Here is a 15,377-nt window from a genome sequence, read left to right on the forward strand (position 1 = left end):
TGAGGATTGTATGGAAGCCTCCTGAAAACTTTTGGGGTCTCTCTGAGGTAGCAGAGAGAATATCTTTACTTTTCTGATTCTGCCTTCTCACTGGATTCTAGCATTTTCACTTGTGGCCCAAGCCAGAAAGTACCCAGGTGTACATAACTCTACGAAAATTAAAATCTATGATTTCTTTTTTTTTTTCTTCATGTCTCACACGTTCAGGTTCAATTTTATTTGGCAACTAGGTTTCAGGCAGGTTCTTATTTCTTTTGAACCAGGTCATCCAGCCCGTGTTTTTTCATCAAAGAATCTCGGTTAACTTTGATTTTTGATTCTCAGACACCCAACTCTCTGAACCACCCATCCTGCCTCAGTGCCCTGTTCCTTTCTTCCATATAAGGCCTTGAAGTGTACTCACCTTACTCAGTGAAAAGCCCTTGGGGATGGGGAGCTGCCAGCCATTAGAAATGTGATCTAGAGTCGCTCCGCTCGAGGCTGGTCACATCCAGTCTAGACGATATCAGGTATAAAGTGAGAAAAAATATTATCTCACAGAGCTTATCAGACCATCTTCTTATAAGTCCTTTTCTTGTTTAGCTTTTTAGTTCATTTCTTGGTTTTTCTGGAAAAAATGCTGCAGTTATGTTGCTCACGCAGCCAAAAATCTGCACTTAATTGGGCACATAAAAAAAAAGCAGACAGGAAGTCTATTTCCTCACAGAGAGATATTGTGGTTTATGGATTCTGCTTTCATACTGCTAAGCCAGTGCATTATTTTATTTTTTAATACACTTCTGCTAAGATGTCCCTGGCAACTTAGAAGCTGTTTAAGAGCCCAAGAGAATCAGTTATCAGCCCAGGTAGAGGTCCTCGGTTACAAAATATTAGTTTAGTCTGGGTTTGATTCTGAATCAACCTGAAGTTCTTGAAGTTTTCTGGATGTTAGGGAAATAGAGATTTAATATTTGGGTATGAAATATAACTGAAAGTATAACTGAAAAAGTTATGGATGTTTGAGCCAGAGACGGCTGCATCGCCCAAGGAGGGCTATGTTGACTATGAGTTCTGGGAAAACATTTAAGTTGCCTGTATAACTTCCCCCGCACACACTCTCAATTCACTCCCCTCTGAGCAGGAGCTGGAGAGTTTCCTGAGGGCTATCGAGTTACAAAGGGGAAGGAAGCCTTTATCGAAAGATTGAAGATGCTTACTTTTCCAGAAGTCTTTTCATCTCTTTAGCTTTATCCTTTACACTCTTCCTCTTTTCATGTACACCTCCCGTATAAAATTAACTTCCCAAGAATATGAACTCGAGAGTCTTAAGAGTCCAGCTTCCCATTTAGAGATGAGGAAAGGGAGACAAAAATTAGTTCTCATGTTTTCTTTTCTTCCCCCCAGTGACATGGGTCTCCAGTAGCATCGACAGTACTGACTGCAGCATTGATGTGTGAGTGGAAAAACAAAAATGAAACTACTGTTCTCTTGTCACTTGGTTTGAGCCGTAAGATTGGGTACATTTGGTTCTAGGCCTTTTCTATCTGCTGGTCTTGGGCACAATGCCTCATAATTTGGAAAAATTATATAAGCCCCAAACTTTTCCTAGGGCGTGTGAGAAACTGCCATTTGTTTTTAGCAACCTAGCGTCATAAAGTTAGGGTGGGCCTAATCCCACTGAAAAGTTAAATGAGAGCTTTGTGTAATTGCTTTGCCTTTTAATTCAAACTAAGCCTCAGGTAATCAAGTTTTTCCCTAAAACCCTGGGCTTTATGCAAACTAAAATCCATCCGGTTTGTACAGGTATCTCTAGCCTCAAATTGGAATTTTCTAAGGCTCCTGGTCATGAGCCTTTCTAAGGCTTAATTCATGAAGGAGAGTTATGTCATGCAAGTGTTTTTGCGCAGCCCTTTGTCTGGGACTAATTTTGACTCTTTGTCTGCCAGAGAGGATAAAACTTAGGATCTTTCTCCTATCCCCTGGGCAATCCAGATACTGGGTTGGAAACTTGATCAAGGGATCAGAGAGAGCTTAGACTCAGTCTCAGTTTCTCAAACTTGTCTCTGCCTCTTTGGCTCAGTCTTCAAAGGACTAAACCAAACAGGAAACAAACTGTTGTACTTGGTCATGTCTGGCTGTATTGTGACAAGGGGTACAGATCCTATTCTTGGGGTGTTCTATAGGGGAATCATGGGTGGGGCTGAATATCTCCACCTGCTGATTTGGGGATTTGAGGGTGGGGGCAATAGCCCCTCTCTTATTTCTACAGGAATGACTTTTCTAGCTTTTCTTGGTATTGGCTTGGTATCAACAAGCTCACACAGAAAGAGAAAAATTGTGATGAATATTATCATTTATTAGCAAGTTTGTACTACACATCAGGGCTGGTTTCAGTGTCTTCATCTGTATTATCTTATTTTCCAAATCACTGAATAATGTAGGATTTATTATCCTTATTTTGTAGGTGAAGGGGAAAATATCAAATTCTTTCCATCACCCTCAGGATAAAGTCCAAACCTCTTAACAGGAAGAGGCATGAAAGTGTAGCTGTTAAGGGTATGAAGTATATAGCTAAGCCGTCTGGCTTGAATCCCAGATCTGCCACTTACTAGCTGTAAAAATTTAGGCAAGTTCCTTAAGTTTTGCCTCAGTTTCTGCATCTTTAAAATGCAGACATAACTTTATACGGTTGTTAGAGTGTTAAACATTTAGTAAATTTAGTGTGCTTAAAGTAATATCTGGCACATAGTTCTAAATATTGGTTAATACTACTCTTGGGCTTCCTAGGTGGCTCAGTGGTAGAGAATCCACCTGCCAATTCAGGAGATGTGAGAGATGGGGTGGGGGTTTGATCCCTGGGTCAAGAAGATCCCCTGGAGAAGAAAATGGCAACCCATTCCAATATTCTTGCCTAGGAAATCCCACAAAAGCAATATTGCATGCGTGCTTAGTTGCTCAGTCATGTCTGACTCTTTGTGACACCATACACTGTAGCCGCCAGGCTCCTCTGTCCATGGAATTCTCCAGGCAAGAGTCCTGGAGTGGGTTGCCATTTCCTTCTCCAATTATTGCAGTTATTAGCATTACTATTATTATGATTAGCAATAGACTGTTGAATAAGATATTCATTATCTCAGATTTCAGCTAAAGCCTCTAAGTTGGGAATACTAGATGATAAATATCCTCACATTTTAAAGAAGAACAGTAGATACCATTCCGTAAGACTTACTGAAATGTAGCTAAGTGGTCCTGATTCCATCACCCATTACCCCTTATACAGAGAAAAGACTAGAGACTCAAGAATCCTTTGAAGTAGAGAATTCACAGTTCTCAGTCTAGAGGGTAATGCTGTGGCATTTCTCCAAAACAAATAAGAAACTCTGAACACTGTGAGATCTCTGAAAGGAGAGACTGGGACCTCAGCCTCACCTGGAAGCTTTCTATGTTGGGGCATCTGTGAACTGCTTTAGTGTTGCCCCCAGAAAAGAGTGCGGAGAGAGAATTCTGGGAAGTCTGACAGCCTGGTGAACAGAGAGGTTCATGCTTGCTTCTTCCCTGGTGGACTCTTAAGGAGCAGCCCTTTTTGGTTGGGTAAAAGAAGAAGACTAGAAGGGCTCAGCTTGCATTCCTCCTGTTTCATTTAGTGAGGACCTATGGGCTTCCTGTGGGTCAGCTGGATGCTTTGAAAGTCAGGTGGGCTTTGGACCTTCTGAGGATGCCTTGTCCTAGAAGGAAAATTGTTGACAGTGGAAGATGAGGTCTATGGCCAAGGGCAAGAAACTGGGAGAGGGTGACAGGAGGCAGGCTGGAAAGCTCATTAGTTGTGTGAACAATGCTTTGTGGTGTCTCCTGAAGAACTTACATCTCCCTGGTGGCTCAGTGGTAAAGCATGCCTGCAATGCCAGAGGTGTGAGTTCAACCCCAGTGCCAGAAAGATCCTCTGGAGAAGAAAATGGCAACCCACTCCAGTATTCTTCCTGGGAAAATCTCATGGACAGAGGAGCCTGGTGGGCTAAACAGTTGGACATGACTGAGCAACTAAACAACAACCAACAGCAACACCCCAAGACAGAGCCAGCATCTGTAGGACCATGACGGACGGTCAGTCCACACTGGCGCTCATGCTGAAGGAACCGCAACAGCAGGACCAGTTAGGTTAAAAATACACTTTTCTTTGTATTCTCTTCCTTCCTTTTCCTCTTTTTTGACCCTGGGAGGGGAATAGACAAGGAGAGAAAGAAAAGATCACCATACATTATTCATTGCAGAAACACAAGCCATACTTGGGTTGCTTTGAGATTGACACTTTAATTTAGATTTAGTTAGTCTTTTTCTTAAGAGTGAGGCTTAATTAATGAAATTAGACTTTTCTTTCAGATATAATTCATCTAGATGCCAAGGACGTTGCTTGAAATATCAAAGAGCAAGGAAAGGGTAATCTACACAATGTGTTTGAGTTCTTCAAGTGAAAAATTAAATATTTTTAGTAACTTGCCCAAGACTACAGAGCTTAAATGGCAGAGTTTGAATGTGAACCCATGTTTGATTACCCATGCCATGGTATTTTTACCACATGGAATTTCCCTTAACATTTTATGATGAAATTAGCCAGAAGAATTCTTCTAAAATGTGCTGTAACTCTTGTAGAAGGCTTGCTAAATTTGCATAACATAGTCAAATACCATATAGGAATAAATAGGACTGAATAGAAAGTATTTTGGCAGCCCCTTAACATTTGAGGCATGGTAACTTAGGGAGGAATATCTACCCATAGAGAGAGAGTTATAAAGACACTAGAATTAATATATGTATATTAGACTTATGTATGTACATATTTATGTGTGTGCATGTGAAGTTGCTTCAGTCGTGTCTGACTTTGTGACCCCATAGAGTGCAGTCCACCAGGCTCGCCTGGTCAATGGATTCTCCAGGCAAGAATACTGGAGTTACCCTGCCCTTCTCCAGGGAATCTTCCCCACCCAGGGATCGAAACTGTATCTCCTACATTGGCAGGCGGGTTCTTTACCACCAGCACTGCCTGGTATATATATATATATATATAAAACCCAGCATCAGGGTTTTTTTTCCAATGAGTTAGCTCTTTGCATCAGGTGGCCAAAATATTGGAGCTTCAGCATCAGTCCTTCCAAGGAATATTCAGGATTGATTTCTTTTAGGATTGATTGATTTGATCTCTTTGCAATCCAAGGGAATTTCAAGAGTCTTCCCTGATGCTGGGAAAGATTGAAGGCAAAAGTAGAAGGGGGAGGCAGAGGATGTATGGTTAAGTAGTAATATCAACTCATTGGACTTGAGTTTGAGCAAGCTTCTAGCGATGGTGAAGGACAGGAAAGACTGGTGTGCTATAATCCACGAAGTCCCAAACAGTTTGACACAACTGAGTGACTCAACAACAACAAATATATATATATATATATATAAGCTTCTCTGGTGGCTCAGGTGATAAAGCATCTGCCTGCAATGCAGGAGACCCAGGTTTGATCCCTGGGTTAGGAAGATCCCCTGGAGAAGGCAATGGCAACCCACTTCAGTACTCTTGCCTGGAAAATCCCATGGACAGAGGAGCCTGGTAGGCTACAGTCCATGGGGTCACAGAGTCGGACACAACTGAGTGAATTCACTATCACTATCAATCACATATCACATATATGCCTAAATGTAAGAAACTAGATCTAAAGAGGTGAAATTAATTCTTGGTTTCAAGAGAGTAAGAAATAAAGTCTTTCCTTTATTCCCTGCACAGAGCAGGAAATTACTTCTTGCAGCTTAGGGTGCTGTGCTGAGTCAGAGGAGGTGTGTTTCTGGACAAAAAGTCACACACACACACACAGACACTTTTCTAAAGTTCTGGGTGTGACCTCTGCCCTCTCAGATGGTTTCAAGGACCACCTTGAGAGAGTGCATCCTTTGTCAGAGACTTAGTCAAAGGAAATAGACTCTGTTGAAGAGTTGGGCTAAAAGAATGATGACTTTTGGCCAGCTCAACCTGAGTGCTGACACACCCTTGTGGGCCTACAGACAGCTTGGAGGCCCTTGGCCATACGACCAGGAGTTGAGGCTGTGGCTAGGATTAAAATCTTGCACAAGAACTCCTTTGATGGACGAGTAAGCTATGATTTTTAACGTTCTTGTCAACATGGGACAGAAAAGTGGGAAAGAGCCTCCACTATAAACCAATCTCTCCTTTGGAAATCTCATTGACACTGAGGTCCTTATAAAGACCAGAACCCTTAGTCTAAAAATCTATGTCAAGACCAGAGCCTTAGCTGTGATTACTCACACATGGAACAGAGCAGAAACAAACGGCCTGGAAGGCATTCTTATAATTATAAAGGAAATGTATTGCCAAAGAAGCCAGAAAACCAGCCTGCCAAAACCTGTGACAAATCAACCCCATTCCTAGATCTATAAATCAACACCAGCAAGAAGCAGAGTGTGGACATTGTGGTGGCCCTGAAAAAGTGTCCTCAATGGCATGTGCTTCAGATGTGGCAATGGGAGATGATGGACAAAAGAAATCCTCCCAGAAAGCCACAGCAGCCAGATGAGCTGACGGGGAACTTACACATCAGTGGGGTCAGAGTTTCTACGGTTCCTTTGCAGGGGGGCTCAGTATTTCTGATAGATTGATGACAGCTGTGTGTTTCCCATTCTCCCATTCCCAATGGGAGTTTTAATTTCAGTTGTTCAGCCCCCTACTCCTTCGTTTTATTTTGGGTGCTCATGGGCAGATTACTTGTTAGTTTATTTGCGTGGTGGTGGTTGAGCCACTAAGTCCTGTCCAACTCTGCAACCCCAGGGACTGCAACACATCAGACTCCTCTGTATTCTCCACTGTCTCCCAGAGTTTGTTCAAATTCATGTTCATTGAGTCCATTAATTTATAGGCTGCCTTGTTACAAAGAGCCACCTTGGGATCTGACGTAAAGGACTGATTCAGCCAGAGAAGCTTCCACCTTGATCTAGATGCAGGAACTGAATGAGGTGTTGGGACTGGGTTTCTTGGGAAGGGAATAGAGGATTCTCTGTGGAGAATGAATAATATGTGTGTGTGTGATAAGTCACTTCAGTTGAGTCTAACTTTTTGCGACCCCCATGGGCTGTATCCCGCCAGACTCCTCTGTCCATGTGGCTCCCAAGGCAAGAATACTAGAGTGGGTTGCCATTCTTTTCTCCAGGGGATCTTCAGGCCATCTGAATCAGGATTTGAACCCGAATCTCCTGCGGCTCCTGCACTGCAGGCAGGTTCTTTACTGCTGAGCCACCAGGAAAGTCCTGAATAATACAAACACAGCCAAAGAAAACACCAGTCAGAATGGCTACGATCCAAAAGTCTACAAATAATAAATGTTGGAGAGGGTGTGGAGAAAAGGGAACCCTCTTACACTGTTGGTGGGAATGCAAACTAGTACAGCCACTTTGGAGAACAGTGTGGAGATTCCTTAAAAACTGGAAATAGAACTGCCTTATGATCCAGCAATCCCACTGCTGGGCATACACACTGAGGAAACCAGAAGGGAAACAGACACGTGTACCCCAATGTTCATCACAGCACTGTTTATAATAGCCAGGACATGGAAGCAACCTAGATGTCCATCAGCAGATGAATGGATAAGAAAGCAGTGGTACATATACACAATGGAGTATTACTCAGCCATTAAAAAGAATTCATTTGAATCAGTTCTAATGAGGTGGATTAAACTGGAGCCTATTATACAGAGTGAAGTAAGCCAGAAGGAAAAACACCGATATAGTATACTAACACATATATATGGAATTTAGAAAGATGATAACAATAACCCTGTGTACGAGACAGCAAAAGAGACACTGATGTATGGAACAGTCTTATGGACTCTGTGGGAGAGGGAGAGGGTGGGAAGACTTGGGAGAATGGCATTGAAACATGTAAAATATCATGTATGAAATGAGATGCCAGTCCAGGTTCAATGCATGATACTGGATGCTTGGGGCTAGTGCACTGGGATGACCCAGGGGGATGGTATGGGGAGGGAGGAGGGAGGAGGGTTCAGGATGGGGAGCACATGTATACCTGTGATGGATTCATTTTGATATTTGGCAAAACTAATACAATTATGTAAAGTTTAAAAATAAAATAAAATTAATAAAAAAAAATTTAAAAAAAAGAAATGTGGTCAAGACTATTCACTGTCCCTCCAGACCTACCTGCTACTTCTCCCTAATTTTAGGTAGACACAAGAACCCTCGGAATAAAAATATTTTCCAGGCTCCCTTGTAAATGGAGATGGCTGTGTGAAGTTCCACCTAATGGGCTGTGCACAGAACGGAAGATGATAACTTCTTATCCATTACTCCCTTAATGAAGGGAACAAGTTTTACCTCCTTTCTCCAGCCCATTGCTTGGAACATGGTTGTGATGAGAGCTATCCAGGATCTCTCAGACAGTGGATACCCCAGACTTCCCTGGTGGTCCATTGGTTAAGAATCTGCCTGTCAATGCAGGGAACATGGATCCAATCCCTGGTCCAGAAAGATCCCAGATGCTGCAGAGTAACTAAGCCTATGCACCTATACTCTAGAGCCTGAATATAACTCCTGCTCACCACAGCCAGAGAAAGCTCCCAGGCAACCATGAAGATCCAATGCAACCAAAAGTAAATGAATAAAATAATTTTTTAAAAAGGCAGAGGGTGCCGCAGTGACAGTGGAGCTATAAGACAGAAGGACCTGAGTGCCCATCTTTTGACAATTACATACATAAGGAGGAATTTTATATCATCTTTAGGCATAAGCTATTTGTGGCCTTTGTAACATCCAGCCAATTCTTTATCCTTTTCTTCATTTTGTTTTTCATACAATCTTTAATATATACTGTTAAGGAGTTTATGATCCAGACTTTTCTTTCAATCTCTGAACACTGAGATCAGCTTAATGCAGCTCTAAAATGTAAAGATAAAGACATAGGCTGTCTCATTCTCCACTGCATTCCTGGTACTCAGTAGACATTCAGTCTTTGTTTCTTTGCTCCATGCTAGTAACTGGTCATTTAATTAACTAATTCAGAAATGTTGATTTAATACCCAGTATGTGTAAGATTCTGTGCTTCGAAACAGATATAATAAGCATTTATTGAACACTTACTGGATACTAGGCACCAGCATAAGTGTGTTTACCTGCATAGTAGTTATGCATTTGAAAATGAAAGTGGAAGTTGCTCAGTCGTGTCCGACTCTCTGCTACGTCAGGGACTGTAGCTCATCAGGCTCCTCTGTCCATGGGATTCTCCAGGCAAGAATACCAGAGTGGGGAGCCATTCCTTTCTCCAAGGTGTCTTTCTGACCCAGGGATTGAACCCAGGTGTCTTGCATTGCAGGTAGATTGTTTTCTGTCTGAGCCACGAGGACCTGCTGACATTTATGCATTTCATCCTCACCATAAACCTTTGAAGCAGATTCTGGTATCATCTCCATTGTACATATGAAGAAACTAAGGCACTGAGAAGTTGTGACTTTCCCAAGGTTACACAGATGTTAATAATAAAAATGAGTATCTGGGACTAGAACCCTGGCAGCCTGCCCTAGGGTCTCCCCTCCTAAACACAGCCCTCTACTCTCTTTCCAAAGGTTACTCGGCATCCATCTTCCCATTAAGCAGTTAATTGAACCTCAAAAGATCATGGTTTCTCCAGTGAATGTTCTGGAAAATGAAAGTTCATATCTGAAAATCACAAAGCCTATTTTAGACAAAATGTACTATGTATTTGGTTAAAGTGGCAATTATGTTGTCAGATAGTAATAGAATTCCCCCAAAAGACTAATTTTAAGGCAATGGAATTAACTTTCTAATACACAAACTTACATTATAATTTTATGAGCCAGACAATTTCATTTCCTGGTTAGTAAAAAAAGGAAATTTTAGAGTCTTTACTAATTGTTTAATGATACTTTTGGCAAAAATAAAATAGTACTTTTTCCCTTTAATAAATACCATTTATACAAACCAAGTAAAGGAATAATTAAGTGTTGTATGAAACTGGTTGTCCAAAATGATATAAAAAGACACATACAAAATAATTGCTCTTTTTTAATAAATTAAAAAATAATTTATTTTAAAAACATAAATATATTCAAAATACAATTCTCACATGAACCCTAACTGCTAAATATCTAGCAGCTTATAAGTTAGATGGAATAAAAAATAAGTGGTAGGCAGTGCTTATATTCAGATTGCTTAAAACCAACTGTACAATTTTCACTATGTAAATGCTCTCACCAAGGTCAAGGTCAATTTCAAGCTACCAAGACGAGGTCATAGAACATAAAGTTGGGAAGTGATGTGTACAGACTGCCCTCCAATGCTCATCTGAGCAGCTCCAGCACACCAATAGCTCACAATCAACCAATCACATTCTATATACAAACACAAGTGCCTACTGTGGGTCTAGAGTTGTACTCCATGTTTTAACAGGGACTACAAGTAGAATCTGGGCTTCCCAAGAGGTGCTAGTGGTAAAGAATCCACCTGCAATGCAGGAGATGTAAGAGATATGGGTTTTATCCCTGGATCAGGAAGATCCCCTGGAGGAGGGCATGACAATCCACTCCAGAATTCTTGCCTGGAGAATCCCATGGAGAGAGGAGCCTGGCAGGCTACAGTCCATAAGGTGACAGAGTTGGACATGACTGAAATGACTTAGCACACATGTACAAGTAGAATATACCCAGTACTCTAAGAGTGAGAATATCTCATGCAAGTTCAGAGAAGCATCTCCTGAACAGAGGGATGTGCAAGAAAAGAAAAGCAGTCTGGGCCTTTCAGGAATTGAGGTGCACAAGATGAGCATACACAAAATATTGCAAGTGCCACTCGCAGAAAGGATTAATTAGCCATGCAAAGCACACATTGTAGATGCTCAGTCATACACCCCGTGGCCCAAGGTGAGAATGAAATGCAAGCTCCAGTCTTTTTTGTATAAGAATTCCAAGCATTTTTGGCATTAAAAATAGAAAACATAATAAAAAATAAAAAGCAGTTTTCATTTTTAGATTTTGTAAGTACCTGTCTTAGTCTATTTGTCCTTGCAGTGTTAGAACTTGTCCATGCTACTATTTCTTTCATCTACTTTCTCACTCTAAATGTGGCAAAACTGATTAGTAGAAGCTTCTTGATCCTGGTCTAGAGGAACAAAATCTAGAACCCTATAGCCTGGGCTTAGGACATAGCATATGAGCCAGTCCTAGCACTGCAAGTGCCATGTACTATGTTCCATGTGAAAACTAAGGTGGAGACCACTGAGAGACTCAGAAGAACAACTATAATTTGCAAAACGTTTTCAGGTAGCATTTCAACATTTCACTTGGTTTTATGCGTAGAAGTAAATGCTACTCTTACTTTCAGTTCACTTCAGTTCAGTCACTCAGTCGTGTCCTACTCCTTGCAACCCCATGGACTCCAGCACACCAGGCCTCCCTGTCCATCACCAACTCCTGGAGTTTATTCAGACTCATGTCCATTGAGTCGGTGATACCATCCAACCAGCTCATCCTCTGTCATCCCCTTCTCCTGCCCTCAGTCCTTTCCAGCATCAGGGTCTTTTTGAATGAGTCATCTCTTCGCATCAGGTGGCCAAAGTATTGGAGTTTCAGCTTCAACATCATTCCTTCCAATGAACATTCAGAGCTGATTTCCTTTAGGATGGACTGGTTGGATCTCCTTGCAGTCCAAGGGACTCTCAAGAGTCTTCTCCAACACCACAGTTCAAAAGCATCAATTCTTTAGCACTCAGGTTGCTTTGCAGAAGGCAATAGCACCCCACTCCAGTACTCTTGCCTAGAAAATCCCATGGATGGAGGAGCCTGATAGGCTGCAGTCCATGGGGTCGCTAAGAGTCGGGCATGACTGAACAACTTCACTTTCACTTTTCACTTTCTTGCATTGGAGAATGAAATGGCAACCCACTCCAGTGTTCTTGCCTGGAGAATCCCAGGGACAGGGAAGCCTGGTGGGCTGCTGTCTATGGGGTTGCACAGAGTTGGACCCAACTGAAGTGACTTAGCAGCAGCAGCAGCAGCAGAAGGTTGCTTTATAGTCCAACTCTCACATCCATACATGACCACTGGAAAAACCACAGCCTTGACTAGACTGACCTTTGTTGGCAAAGTAATGTCTCTACTTTTTAATATGCTGTCTAGGTTGGTCATAACTTTCCTTCCAAGAAGTAAGCATCTTTTAATTTCATGGCTCCTGTCACCATCTGCAGTGATTTTGGAGCCCAAGAAAATAAAGCCTGCCACTGTTTCCACTGTTTCTCCATCTATTTGTCATGAAGCAATGGGACTGGATGCCATGATCTTTGCTTTCTGAGTGCTGAGCTTTAAGCCAACTTTTTCACTCTCTTTCACTTTCATCAAGAGACTCTTTAGTTCTTCTTCACTTTCTGCCGTAAGGGTGGTGTTATCTGCATATCTGAGCAATGTAATATTGTGTGTGTGGCAAATGGGAAGGGAATAATGCATCATAGTTGTCTCCACTTATAAGGATTCTGTGGTTTCCCCAAATCTCTTCTTGCTCCATTTCTACAAGGTTTCCTTCTGGCTCTATAGGAAAGGATGATGCAAAGACAAAAACTACCTATCTTGTCTTAAAACAAGACTCAGAACCTTTGCCAATGGATTTTCAAGTAGTCTTGTGTAAGAACAACTCATGGGCTTCATAATCATATCTTTTGAAATAATCTCCACATTTTAATGAAAGGGAGTGTTCAGTTCTGCTGGTCAGTAGTCCATCTGATGCATTGGAAATGCAATAGAACTTGAAGTTGACAGACTCACAGAGGAAGAGTGAAGCCCTAGCAGAAAGACTGGGAGATGCCTCTTCCAACCTGAGATTTTTCCTCCCAAAGTTAACCTTGGAAAGTCATGGATACAGTTTCACCTAAAGATAACCACTGCCATCATCAAATTAGCCAACTACTGGTGACCTCTGATTCTTTTCCACTATCTTGACACAGAAGTGAACAAAATCTTTGTCTTCTCAGTTCATTAGTGACAAGATTAAACTTTTTCAAAGAGTACTTGCATAGTAAGCTTCTGCCTACCCCAATAGAAAATCTACTAGAACATTTAAAATTCATCAAAGCATGAGTGTAATGGTACAAATTATCAAAATGTATTTAAGGTTCCAGTGTCACTTTAGTTTGGCTGGAATATCTGTTGGGACACTCAGACCTTCGCTGCTTTCCTTAACTTGAATTTGCGGGCAATTTGGATGATAGACAACCTTATTTACCAGGTGGTGAGGGAGCCTCTGTCAAGCCAGCTGTGTATAGTTGCAGTGAGACCCTCCCTCCTGCCAAGAGCAGCTTCTACTTTTCTCTTCTCTGTATTTGACTCCCTGGTGGTTGCCTCTGTGCCCAGGATTCGCTGCACCTCTATCTCCTCAGGCGTCTGTGAGAGCTTCTGACTCACTGGTACAGAAGGAATTTCTGGATTTCCCCCAAAGATTTCCCTCCTGTGTTTTGTCTACTCTTATGTTTGTATGTTAGTCACTCAGTCGTGTCTGACTCTTTGCGATCCCACCAACTGTAGCCTGCCAGGCTTTCCTCTCCATGGAATTCTCCAGGCAATAATACTGGAGTGGATCGCCATTCTCTTCTTCAGAGGATCTTCCTGACCCAGGGATTGAACCCTGGTCTCAGATTCTTTACCATGTCCACTCTTATACTATACTGTAAATCTTTTCTTTGCTGTCCCCTGCCAACTCATTTCACCTCCCCTGGTGGCACGCGCATGCTCAGTCATGTCCAACTCTTTGCAACCCCATGCACTGTGGACTGTAGCCCACCAGACCCCTCTGTCCGTGAAATTTTCCAGGCAAGAATACTGGAGTGAGTTGTCATTTCTTTCTCCAGGGGAACTTTCTGACCCAGGGATCAAACCAGTGTCTCTTGTATCTCCCTGCATTGGCAGGTGGATTCTTTACCACTGCACGACCTGGGAAGCCTTCACCTCCCCTATCTCCCACAAAAAATTCCTCTTCTCCTCCTCTTCCTTCTTCTTTTTCCCTTCCTCTTCCTTTACCTCCTTTTCCTTCTCCTCCTCTTCCCCTCCTCCTCCTCCTTCTTTCTTCCTCTCTCTTGAAACATTTGTAATTTATTTGTAGAAAGGAAACTTCAATATAAAAAATTAGAAAGCATCTGTGAGACAAATGTGCAATAGCAGGAATAGTGAGTTGCTTCTTAAACTGAAGAACAATCCTGCTCAGTGCCCTTGTCTGTAGCCAGAGTCTAAATACATTCTGGAGCCACAGATGCTACATGGAGAAAATTCTTATTCTTTTTAGTTTGTCTTCCTAAGAATTATCCTACTTCAACCACTCAGGGATCCTACGAAGAAAGACGAGTACTCTACAGTTTTAGAGATGAGAAAATTGAGGCTCAGAGAGACTGAGGGACTTTTCCAAGGTTAGGTGGACTTTTAATTTCAGAGCATGGTATTGCATCTAAAGAGTTATTATCACTGACTGTGATAGAAATATTCATTTAAAATATTTCTGTAGTTAAAAGATTAGTAACTGAAAAATTAAAATATTATACTCATCCTTGCAAGTAGGTACTCCACCATTAGCTAGGAACATGTGAGGATTTACTCTGGGTAAGGAAAATGATGATTTAATTTGCTAATGCTTGCTTATCTGTTTAAAAAATATTTATTTATCAATTTGGCCATACCAGGTCTTAGCTGCGGCATGCTGACTCTTAGTTGCAGCATGTGGGATCTAGTTCCCTAAACAGGGATCGATTCCAGGCTCCCTGAATTGAGAGCACAGAGTCTTAACCACTGGGCCACCGGAGAAGTCCCTGCTCACTTATCTTGAGATGAGAAGACTGGTAAAAATGTTAGTGGAATGATAAATGTACTACACTCCTTTTTAATGGGAGTGGTTATCAGTTTCTTATGGCCTGGTTTTCTCAGTGACTATATTTGAGTATATAGTCTGCAATGCAGGAGGACCCCAGTTCAATTCCTGGGTTGGGAAGATCCCCTGCAGAAGGGATAGGCAACCCACTCCAGTATTCTTGGGCTTCCCTTGAAGCTCAGCGGGTAAAGAATCTGCCTGCAATGTGGGAGACCTGGGTTCACTCCAGTCTTCTGGCCTGGAGAATTCCATGGACTGTATAGCCCATGGAGTCACAAAGAGTCGGACACAACTGAGCAACTTTCACTTTCACATATTTGAATATAATAGGGTTTTGCTGTATCACTCTTTTCAGGTCTCAGGCCATAAAAAAGTGTTAAAGATGAAACCATGTTGCAACAGTTTTCTTTTGGCACTTATAATAACTGAATCTCTTGGATGGAACCCAGGAATCTAACTGTGCTCAATTAAACTTCACACCA

The sequence above is a fragment of the Bos indicus x Bos taurus genome, chromosome 5, assembly GCF_003369695.1.
Source record: "Bos indicus x Bos taurus breed Angus x Brahman F1 hybrid chromosome 5, Bos_hybrid_MaternalHap_v2.0, whole genome shotgun sequence".
Lineage (NCBI taxonomy): Eukaryota > Metazoa > Chordata > Mammalia > Artiodactyla > Bovidae > Bos > Bos indicus x Bos taurus.